Genomic DNA, 9453 nt, shown 5'->3' on the forward strand with positions numbered 1-9453 from the left:
GGCTGGTTATGGTATAGGGACTGATCTCACTTTTAGAGGCAAACACTGGCGTACATTGAAAGAAAATATTTTCAAAAATATGTTCATTAGACCAAAACATTTGTTTTATTTTAACTTTAAAAGTCCAGCCCCCAAAGAGTCCATCAAGGAAAAAGCTGGCCCTTTACAAATGTAGCTGATGGCCCCTGCCATACTCCCTCAGAGCGCATTTCAGCAAATTAAGTTGCAGTTTGTCAGCCATGTGTCTTAAAAACGCAGACATTCTATCAGGTCTTAATATAATAATAATAATAACAATAATAACTTTATTTATATAGCACTTTTAAAAACATGGGTTTACAAAGTGCTTTAAAGATAGAAGCACACCAATATCTCCCCCAGTCTAAACAGGTTTATCAATCTTAATGCTTCTCTAGCTACACCTAACTTTCCTATCCTCAGGTTTTTATCTATCGACAGACACTACATAGGTAAAAATTTTTCAATGTTACTAAGAAAGTGAATTTGCAATTATTTTTTTAAATATCTAGAAAATCATGTAAAGATGTTTTGGGTTGGGATTTTTTTTGTTCGTTTTGTTTTCAAAAAATTATGGAGGGATGAGAACAGCTAGCTGGCATACACTGTTTTAGTCTTTGATAGTTAAATTCAGTTAATGTTACATGCACCAATGTCAGCTGGGACCAGGAAAAGTGATGTCAGGAAAACCTTGGAAAGGAGGACAATTACAGGCAGTGCAAGATACGTGGTGCCAAACATGCATCAGAGAAATATTGGTTTAAAAGGAGCTACGCACAAGGAGAAACCATCATCAAATCCAATGATTTGTCAGCTCTGTTCGTACATCACTATGATAGAGCAGAGAAGATCAGCCTGCAAAATGATGACTGGAGATATGCTCCCTTAGAGTTAAGTGAAAGAAGAAGGCTTCTGCAAGCTCATCACACCTATCAAGTCAAGGTACAAGCCACAATCACAGCAAATAAGCTTACAAGAAAAGATGTCTGTGGGTTACAGTCCAACAGTTTTTTTTTACCATATTTATACATCTTTATACTCATATATTGTGAGTACTTGTTTCTAAGATGATGAGAGTACTCAAATACAGACTGAGAATACCCACCCCCGTGCAGACAATCCTGCAGCACTTGCATAAAAAAGCATGCAGGGCTGAAAAAAGCATGGGAATCTGTTTGCATATTCTGTTTTAATTTGGTCAAGAATGAAAACTTTCAGACATTGCCTGAAGCCAGAAGTTCATAATTACCCATAAATGCTTGTTCCCTCTGTAAGAGCCTACAAACTCAACTGTTTCTGAGCTTTGAGTCCCAAAAACACAGCACACATAAAGTTTAATATGTTCCAAATGCCCCTTTCCCTTTTCAGAACTCAAAGTACTTTAAAAGATTTCTACCTATAAAAAAAAAATTATGTACAATTAGCTTCAGACAAACCACACCAGCTTGCTCACCTTTCATGTTATTTTTTCCTGTGAGGGATTTAATGAAATTATTTTATGAAAACCAGGTGTTTTGGCCATAGTTCCTACCCACAGCACAGTCTATTCTAAGCAGTCATATCCTCAACAAATTATAATTCTACAGCATTAATGATTCAAAGGCCATTAACACACCAGCTGGAGACTAAATCTAGTGGCAGTAAACATTCAAAGAAATGAATTCTTTCCTGCCACACTATCAACAAACCAACAGACCTACACTATTTTTGGGCACGTTCTAAATCTGTGCTTTCATACTTTCTGGTAAAGTCATATTTTCAAATATAATTAGCGATCCTTTGAAATGTTTAATCCTTTCTGATATTGGCATACAGTTTGCAAAGGCTTAATGGTAATTATTGATAAGATACCAGCACAAAAATCCAAAAAAAAAAAACAAAACAAATAAACAATCAGCTTTCCTTACCCTGTACAAATGTTATGATTTTCTTCAGAGTTAAATGGCCCAGTTATGGTTTAATCCTTGGTAAATATAGCTAAATACAGATAATTCTGTAAATCTTCATTTTATATTCTAGTATGACAGTCCATCAAAACTGAACAAAAAAGATCAGCATACCCATTAATAAATAACTGTTCTCTATGGGATGATTTTTTGACTCATTTTTCTCTTTGTGCATGCTGAAGAATATCAGAATATCAGGGGACTACTTTTTTTTTTACGAAACAGCTGGGTTTGCAGAGGGGGAGACCTCTGCAGATAATTCAGCTCCTGATCAAAATCTTGTAAAAGCTGAATACTGACAAAAACAGAGCAGCTTGAATCAATTGGAGCTAATGGTAAGCTAGGTCAGCGAGGCTTTCAGCCCTTTTTTATCCACTAGCACAGCACTGTTGTTGTATGCCACGAGTGTCAAAACTCTTTTCACTGAGGGCCAAATACAGCAAAATATCAGGATGACAGGACCATTGATTTACCTTACCTCTACTATATAAAAGTTAGTAAAAACAATCCAATGTAGGCAGATAAGTAGGTAGGTAAGTGAAAATGCTCAAAGAAAAAAAAAACAGACTTCACCACTTCAGTGAAGGTTACAGTTAAGGTTTTTGGGATGGCCAGTTAGAGTTCAGGAGGGCTTAGTCTGCCCTAGATCCACTCCTGGCCAGGATGAGAATGATGCTCGATGAACCAGAGGGGAGTTGCTAACAGTTCATCTCCACATTCAGACACAAACAAGAGCAGACTGCACAAAGCTAACAAACCTTATCGGAGCGTTGGTGCTTGAAGATGCTTAGAGCCATATGCTTTTTAAAACAGACCTTGAGATGGAGGAGATAGCAGAGTGATTGAACCAGCTGTCTGCAATTTGCTGGCTGACCATTTGCTTTTTTTATCAGGCCATTGTGAAACAAGATCATGTTATTATGGTTTCAATATTCGGTTGTTAACATTTTAACCATTTACGCTGTTGTCTCAATTTAGTGCTTAAAAAAAAAAAGCTATTCACACATGATTAGTATTTCCCAGGGACCTCTGGTAATCTGAAATAATCATGCAGGACGTCTATGCTTTCAATCTCAGGGCAGAGTAAAAATTCCAGGGCAAAATACCAACCCAATTTCAGTACACACAGAGGTCCACAGGTAATCACAAATTGCATCTCTGTAATTTAGGGTGGTAATTAATTATGTGGTTTTACACTCTGTGCTGCTTTTTCTGCTCTTTTATCTCATTGAAAAAATAATAGAGGCAGTTATTTGACACAAATGGGTTATTAATAATCCTTTTCAGTCAATAAATTCTACCTAATGTTCAAAAATGACTTTATTATATCAATCTTTTTTATTTCAACTCTACTGTCCAAATGTACATGCACACACCCCTGCTCTCTTAATAGTCTAGCATTCCTGCTATTCCTCCAAGAGCATGCAAAGGTGGCTACTGTGCATAGGTAACAATCTTAAAACAATTCATGTTCCATTGGAAATATCAGTCAATTCAAGTACATTACAGACTTCACTCATCTCGTGCAAATGCACTGCAGCAAACCCCAATGTCAGGAGGTAATTCATAAATTACCAGAGGTAATACTAATCCCATGTGAACAGTACTCAAGATGTGCAGTAGAGTCAAGCACATTTTTTTATGCAGGCCATATTTCCTCTGTTAGAATTTGAAGTTGGCCAATTAAAATGGACCAAGGGCTACAGTTGGCTCCCAGGCCATAGTTTTGACACCCCTGTAGCAAGCCTGTGGTCACACAATGTTGCTGCATAATGTATGACCAGTTGTCTTTCTTTTGAACCACTATAAAACACTATAAACTGTGAAACATCCATGGTGGTGGCAAAAGTCTGAGCACTCCCTGTTGAGAGGACAGGACTGTTCGGAAAAAATATAACTGAATTTTGATGAAATAAGTTATAATTATCAAAAATATATGTTACGTTTTTTTCTTTCTTTCCCAGGGCTGATTATATTTGAGGTTAAACTGATTTGGTTGCCAACAACAGATCTTGGTATTTCTCATACTTTAATTGATTCTGAAATAACTCTTAAGAGTATGCATTTCACCTCTTATGGCACCTGATTAGTAAACAATTACTCAATGATTACATGTAATGAGAATTTTTACTTAATCACTTCTTCTGAAATCCTTTTTAATACATTTATCAAGCTTTAATTGCCTTCCTTTGGTCCTGTTACACCTGGGTTTTGACAAAAATCAAGTACAGGCCAGCTGAGAATATTACCAAAATGCAAAGAGTCACAAGGCAAAGAGCAAAGTGATGCCAGTAGCCTCATCGGGAATCAAGTGGAGAAAACCCCTCTGAGGGACAGCACTGACAGGATAAAGAGAAGGACTTTCCAATGACAGGAAGAAATAAAGATCAGGACTCATCCCTGAGCCTTTGGTGGGAGCTGTTCTGAGTCTGGGCTGAGCTCTCTGAAAGCTCCGCTCAGGCAGGATCACAGGCTGTGGTTTTGTAGAGATGCCATTCTCCCAGGGGGGCGACAGGCCACAGGCCACTGCAATGTGACAGAGTACAGGACTGTGTGAGAGCCAGGCTCTCTCAGCAAAACATCAGTCCGGAGACAGTGTGACACAAGTGGACGAGGGGATGGAGGGGGTCATAGGAGGGCGGGATGTCACAGTAAATTACCAAAGTCTCCTTAAAATCTGCTCACACAACCGGATTTTGTGAGCTTGGGAGCAATAAGCTGCAGGTCTCAGGAAAAGAAGACTCTGACTCTAAAGCCCTTTCCACACATGTACCCCTAAAAGTGTCCTGAAAATTTCTGGTGGGCTGCGCCTGAAATCTTCTTCAGTTGCATGTTCATACATATACTTCACAGTCTGAGACTATCCCTGTCAGAGGGGAGGTGGGCAGGAATAGCAGATAAAGCAACGGATTCTGCCTCTTTATCAGCGCTGTGTGTGTTTGACATATTCCTTTGTCAAATGATGACATGAACAGAGATTGCACCAGTCACATGCAGGTCACAGATTATTAAAGTCACCATCCTCTCCTAACAATTGCTGTAAATTATCCTCTATGCTTCCTGCTCATACACATATTGGCCTACCCTAATTTCACACAGAAATTTATCAGGGGCTGCAGAGGAAAATTCTATCAATGCGTTGCACCAGCTGTGCGTAAGTCTAAACATAGCCTAGTTTGACTTAAGTTTTTACTTACAACAGAGTTTAAGCACTACTAAAATTTAAGGTGTTACACCTGCTGAGATACTTCCCTATGCTGAAGTTACAACCTAAATATTACACCTACCTCCTACTAGGTGTAAAGTCCTCCGTAAAATATGGCCGTCATGGTTACAGTATTGAGCACTGGGATAACTTGGAGGATGACAAGGAGCAGAAGAATTGACCACCAACTGGGTGTCAGCAGTGCGTTCTCCATAATCAGTAACAGTTGTTTTCCATGAGTGGGGATCATTTCCACCGACCCCCTTTAAATTATCTCATGTTATTAGCGATTTCACCATTTGAGGTCAGAGTTGTTACTTTATTCTGGCTCTAGGTTTAGGCTGTAGGCTTTAATAATCACCAAGGCAAAATTATTTGTCATGTTTTCATCCACACGCGGCACTGTTTGAGGATGAATGGCTGTTAGCACAAGTTGTTTTAAGACATTAGCCAGTTTAGAGACAATTTGACACGAGAGGCAGCACCAGAACAAACACTGGGTTAAAAATGCTTTTGATTGGTTAAATAAAGTGACAATATCATATCTGAGACAATATTTTGGTCTTTTTGGATGGAAAGCTCTGCTAGTGAAGATCATTATGTCCTGGTGCTACCAAACAATGACACAGCTAAGTTATAACTTAACTAGTTTCACTGTAGGTTTAATTTAAAAAAGGTTAATTAAAAAAGGTATGCTGATGAATCACACCCTAATGCCATCACGCAACCAGCTAAAGAAGCTTTGTTATTTTGATTGCAACTCATGTAAAAATTCTCTGTGCTCTTAATTTTCATAATTTTATGGATAAAATCCATAATCTACAGACCAACACCATCCTAGATTGAGTAGTGAGTGGACAATCTGTCCTTGGTCTCCACTTCCTATGTTTAAAAAGCTAATAAAAAGTTTTAATACCAATTAAAAATGTTTTGTTATTTCTATTATTAAATCTCCCAGCAATGCAATAACATTATTAACATATGTGATTAATTGCGATTAAATTATTATAAAGCCTACAATTATTTGATTAAAAAAATTTATTGACTGACACCACTTATTGAAACAAGTGCTTCCAGCACCAAAACTGTGTACACAGGCCCTTTTAAGACTGTCAGGGAGTCAAAAACAGAAGCAACTGACCATGAAACATTTCACCTCCACCTTCAAGTCCAGTGCAGCACCTCCAGGCTTAACAGACTACAGACAATCTATTTTTCATCCAAACCAAACTAAAGTACTAAAACAACAGCTTTTTGTGACTCTTTATTGGAAAAGGTTTCAAAAGAATCACTGATTTAATCCGTGTTAAGTATTTCACAAGCTTTTTATTGTTATGAAGAAAAGCCAGATGGTCTAAATCAGCGTAATAACTGCTTTCATCAGTGGGTCATCTCTCTCATTCAAAGACATGAATGAACTGAGAAGAAAAGTCAATACCTCTTTGGTTAAAGCTGGGTTAATCCAACATAAACACAGCCAAGAGCAATTAAGGCACCACTAACAAAACAAATACACATATATACTAAAGACAAGTGTCGTATATTTTTGTTCCAAAAAGTACCCCATTGTTTATAAGATTTTCAAAGTTCAACACTGCATAAAAAACAAAGTTCTTCACAAAACCTCAAGCACGGATATCAAAGAATGTCTGAAAAACACATCAAACACACACAGTAACGAGTATCAGTCCTCTACAGACGGCACACTTGGGATCAGTCCAGACTGCAATCCTCTGCTTTTGTGGCATGCCAGAAACTTAACAGAGTAAGTCTGCAACAATGCAGTGAACGAAAAGATGATAGAGGAGGAAAGAGGGTGTAAGTGGGGCAGATAGGAATAGTCTAATCAGGGCCCAATAAATGGGGTTGAGACATTATTAAGGGGATTTTTTGCGTTTGCGTGAGGTAAACCACAGCAAAGCCAAGGATGCCCTGAGGAGAGGAACAGACAATGGAAACAAATCAAGATTAAAAAGGCAGAGGAGGAAGTGGGGGAGTGAGATTCCCTTCCCTCTGTGCAGCATCATGGACGTCAGCAGGAGTAGTGCCCCATCACTAAATGAGTTCAGCTCAGGTCAGTGTGCTTGTGTATCCCCTACTGCCCTGTGCTACTGTAATGAACACTAATGCAGGCAGTGTCTGCAAGGGCAAAAGAGTATTACAACCAATTTTCTCATGGTTCTACCATTTTTAATTTTAAATTAAATAAAATGTTTTTCTGTCTTACAACCCCGAGGGATCATCTGATAAACTGCACTCTTGTAAAGCTGATTATTTTAATAGGATTACATGTCAGAAAGGTTGAAAAAGAGGTGATGAATGCTCTGCTTGGTCTTGTTCAAAGTCAGGTTTTTTGCTGCAGGGTGATCAATAGGCTTATGGTGTATTGGCTACAATTCTGATAAGTACCCTATAGGAACAGCGGGCTATAGGAGATAATCTTACCAGCATGTACTTGCTTAGTAAATTAATATTCATCCATCCATGAGTGATATCTCAGACATAACACTGAGCTATATCCCTAGAGCCTTTAATACAAAACTGCAGCTTGCACGCTGTGCACAACTCCAGCCCTGAATTACAGCAGTATTCTCTCTAATTTCCCAAAATTAAAGTGCACATTAGAGCTCCTACACAGCCCAGCACAAACCCTCCTCTTCCCCGCCTTTGCGTCATCTTACCTGGGGATGTCTGCTCCGTGCACCGGGCAACAGCTTGCCGCTCCCCGCTTTTCCACCTGTGGCATATCCAGCCCTATCTCCTCCGTGCAATGTCTGGACACACAGAAGTTATGTTAGTCCCACTCAGTGATCACAACTTCGAAATGCCCAGAAAAGCAACTCCACGATCATCCACTGTAGCTCAAGACGTGAACTTGTGTCGGTGCATCCCTGCAGGAGACTGCCAGGACTGTAATCGCTATTTCTGTTTCCCGAGGCTGCCTTGAAAAGCGTGGGTTGAACACAGGCAGCAGCAGAACAGTCCAGACTTGTTCGGATGCCTGAAGGGGAGTCCTAAGCTCTCCCTTTCTCTTTTTTTTCCAGCCTCATTCTCTTCTCTTGTCCCACCCTGCTCCTGTCTGCAAGCAACCGGTGTGACTAAGTGAAGCAGAAACATTAGCCCATTAATCCCGTTACTTTTCCGGGTGAAGCAGGGCACTCAGGGTCACACAATATTATGCGAAATTAAACGCATTGGCTTATAGACAGCACACCTTACTCAGCGACTTTGGAATATGCGGTTTGAAAAACAAAACAATACCTTACAGTTCTGGTATGAAGTTCACATTTTCACAAAACTTTACTGAGTTAGCAAACATACTGTTAAAGCTGACAGTGTGAGCTCTGAAAGAAGCTAGCTACGTTCTCATCTACTGTAAATGGTGGCTAACTAGCTTGCATCATGAAGCTTCAGTTGATACTGTTAGGCTTTTTTTCATACAGTAAGGGCAGTTATAGACAGGTCAAATTTTACTTACCGACCTAATTTTACTGACCGACCTAAAAATGCAGGGCAGTCTACAAAAACCTGTAAGTGGCACAAGATTGTACTTGTGTCAAAACCCCAGTCAAGTTAGCTTAACCACCTAAATCATTGGCATCATGCCCAGTAATGTCCACTGAAATAGAACTAAGTTTTACTTTATTTATTTGTTTGTTTGTTTGCTTTTGTGTTTGGTCAGCTATCAACTGATAGGGCAGAAAATTTTAACCTAGTGATAAGTAGCTAGCCTAGGTATGGGGTATGCTAGCTAGCCAACAGAAAGGGTCTTCTAGTAGTTTTAAAAAGTCTCAGACACGTCTCCAGAGGAATCCCAGCCCATTCTTATTTGGCAAAGGTCTCCAGCTCCTCCAAATTTGGTGGTCTTCTGGCATGAACCTTGGTCTTCAGTTCACCCCACAGATTTTCAACCGGATTCAAGTCAGGCCTTTGTGCAGGCAAGTCAGTAACGTTCACTTTGGTCTTCTGAAGTTAGTTCTTCACCAGGAGCCATGTGTGTTTCAAGTCGTCATGTTGGAAGACAAAGCGACAACCCAGACCCAGTTTTACTGCTGACTGCTTGAGGTTTTCCTTAAAAGTCTTCAGGTAGCTTATCCTTTGTTCCACAAGATTCCCAGTTCCAGGTTCATTGAAACATCCCCACAGCAAAATACTCCCATCAGCATGTTTCACAGAGGGGATGGTGTTTTTTGGGTCACACACCCCTCCCTTCTTTCCCTAAACATAAGCAGCATCTCTTTGTCCAAAGAGCTCTGTTTGGTCTCATCTGACCAAAGGACATGC

At 39.5% G+C, this 9453-nt stretch overlaps 1 protein-coding gene across 1 annotated transcript in view; it reads right to left on the minus strand.

The window, feature by feature from the left end:
- The window catches only part of col7a1 (collagen, type VII, alpha 1), a 92187-nt gene extending 84209 nt beyond the window's left edge, over positions 1–7978 (minus strand). The window contains exon 1 of the mRNA XM_041783577.1: positions 7851–7978. The gene's annotated coding sequence lies outside the window, so the exon portion shown is untranslated. The remainder of the gene's footprint in view (positions 1–7850) is intronic.
- Positions 7979–9453: the final 1475 nt, after the last annotated feature.

Source organism: Cheilinus undulatus, linkage group 3 (genome assembly GCF_018320785.1).
Source record: "Cheilinus undulatus linkage group 3, ASM1832078v1, whole genome shotgun sequence".
Taxonomy (NCBI): domain Eukaryota; kingdom Metazoa; phylum Chordata; class Actinopteri; order Labriformes; family Labridae; genus Cheilinus; species Cheilinus undulatus.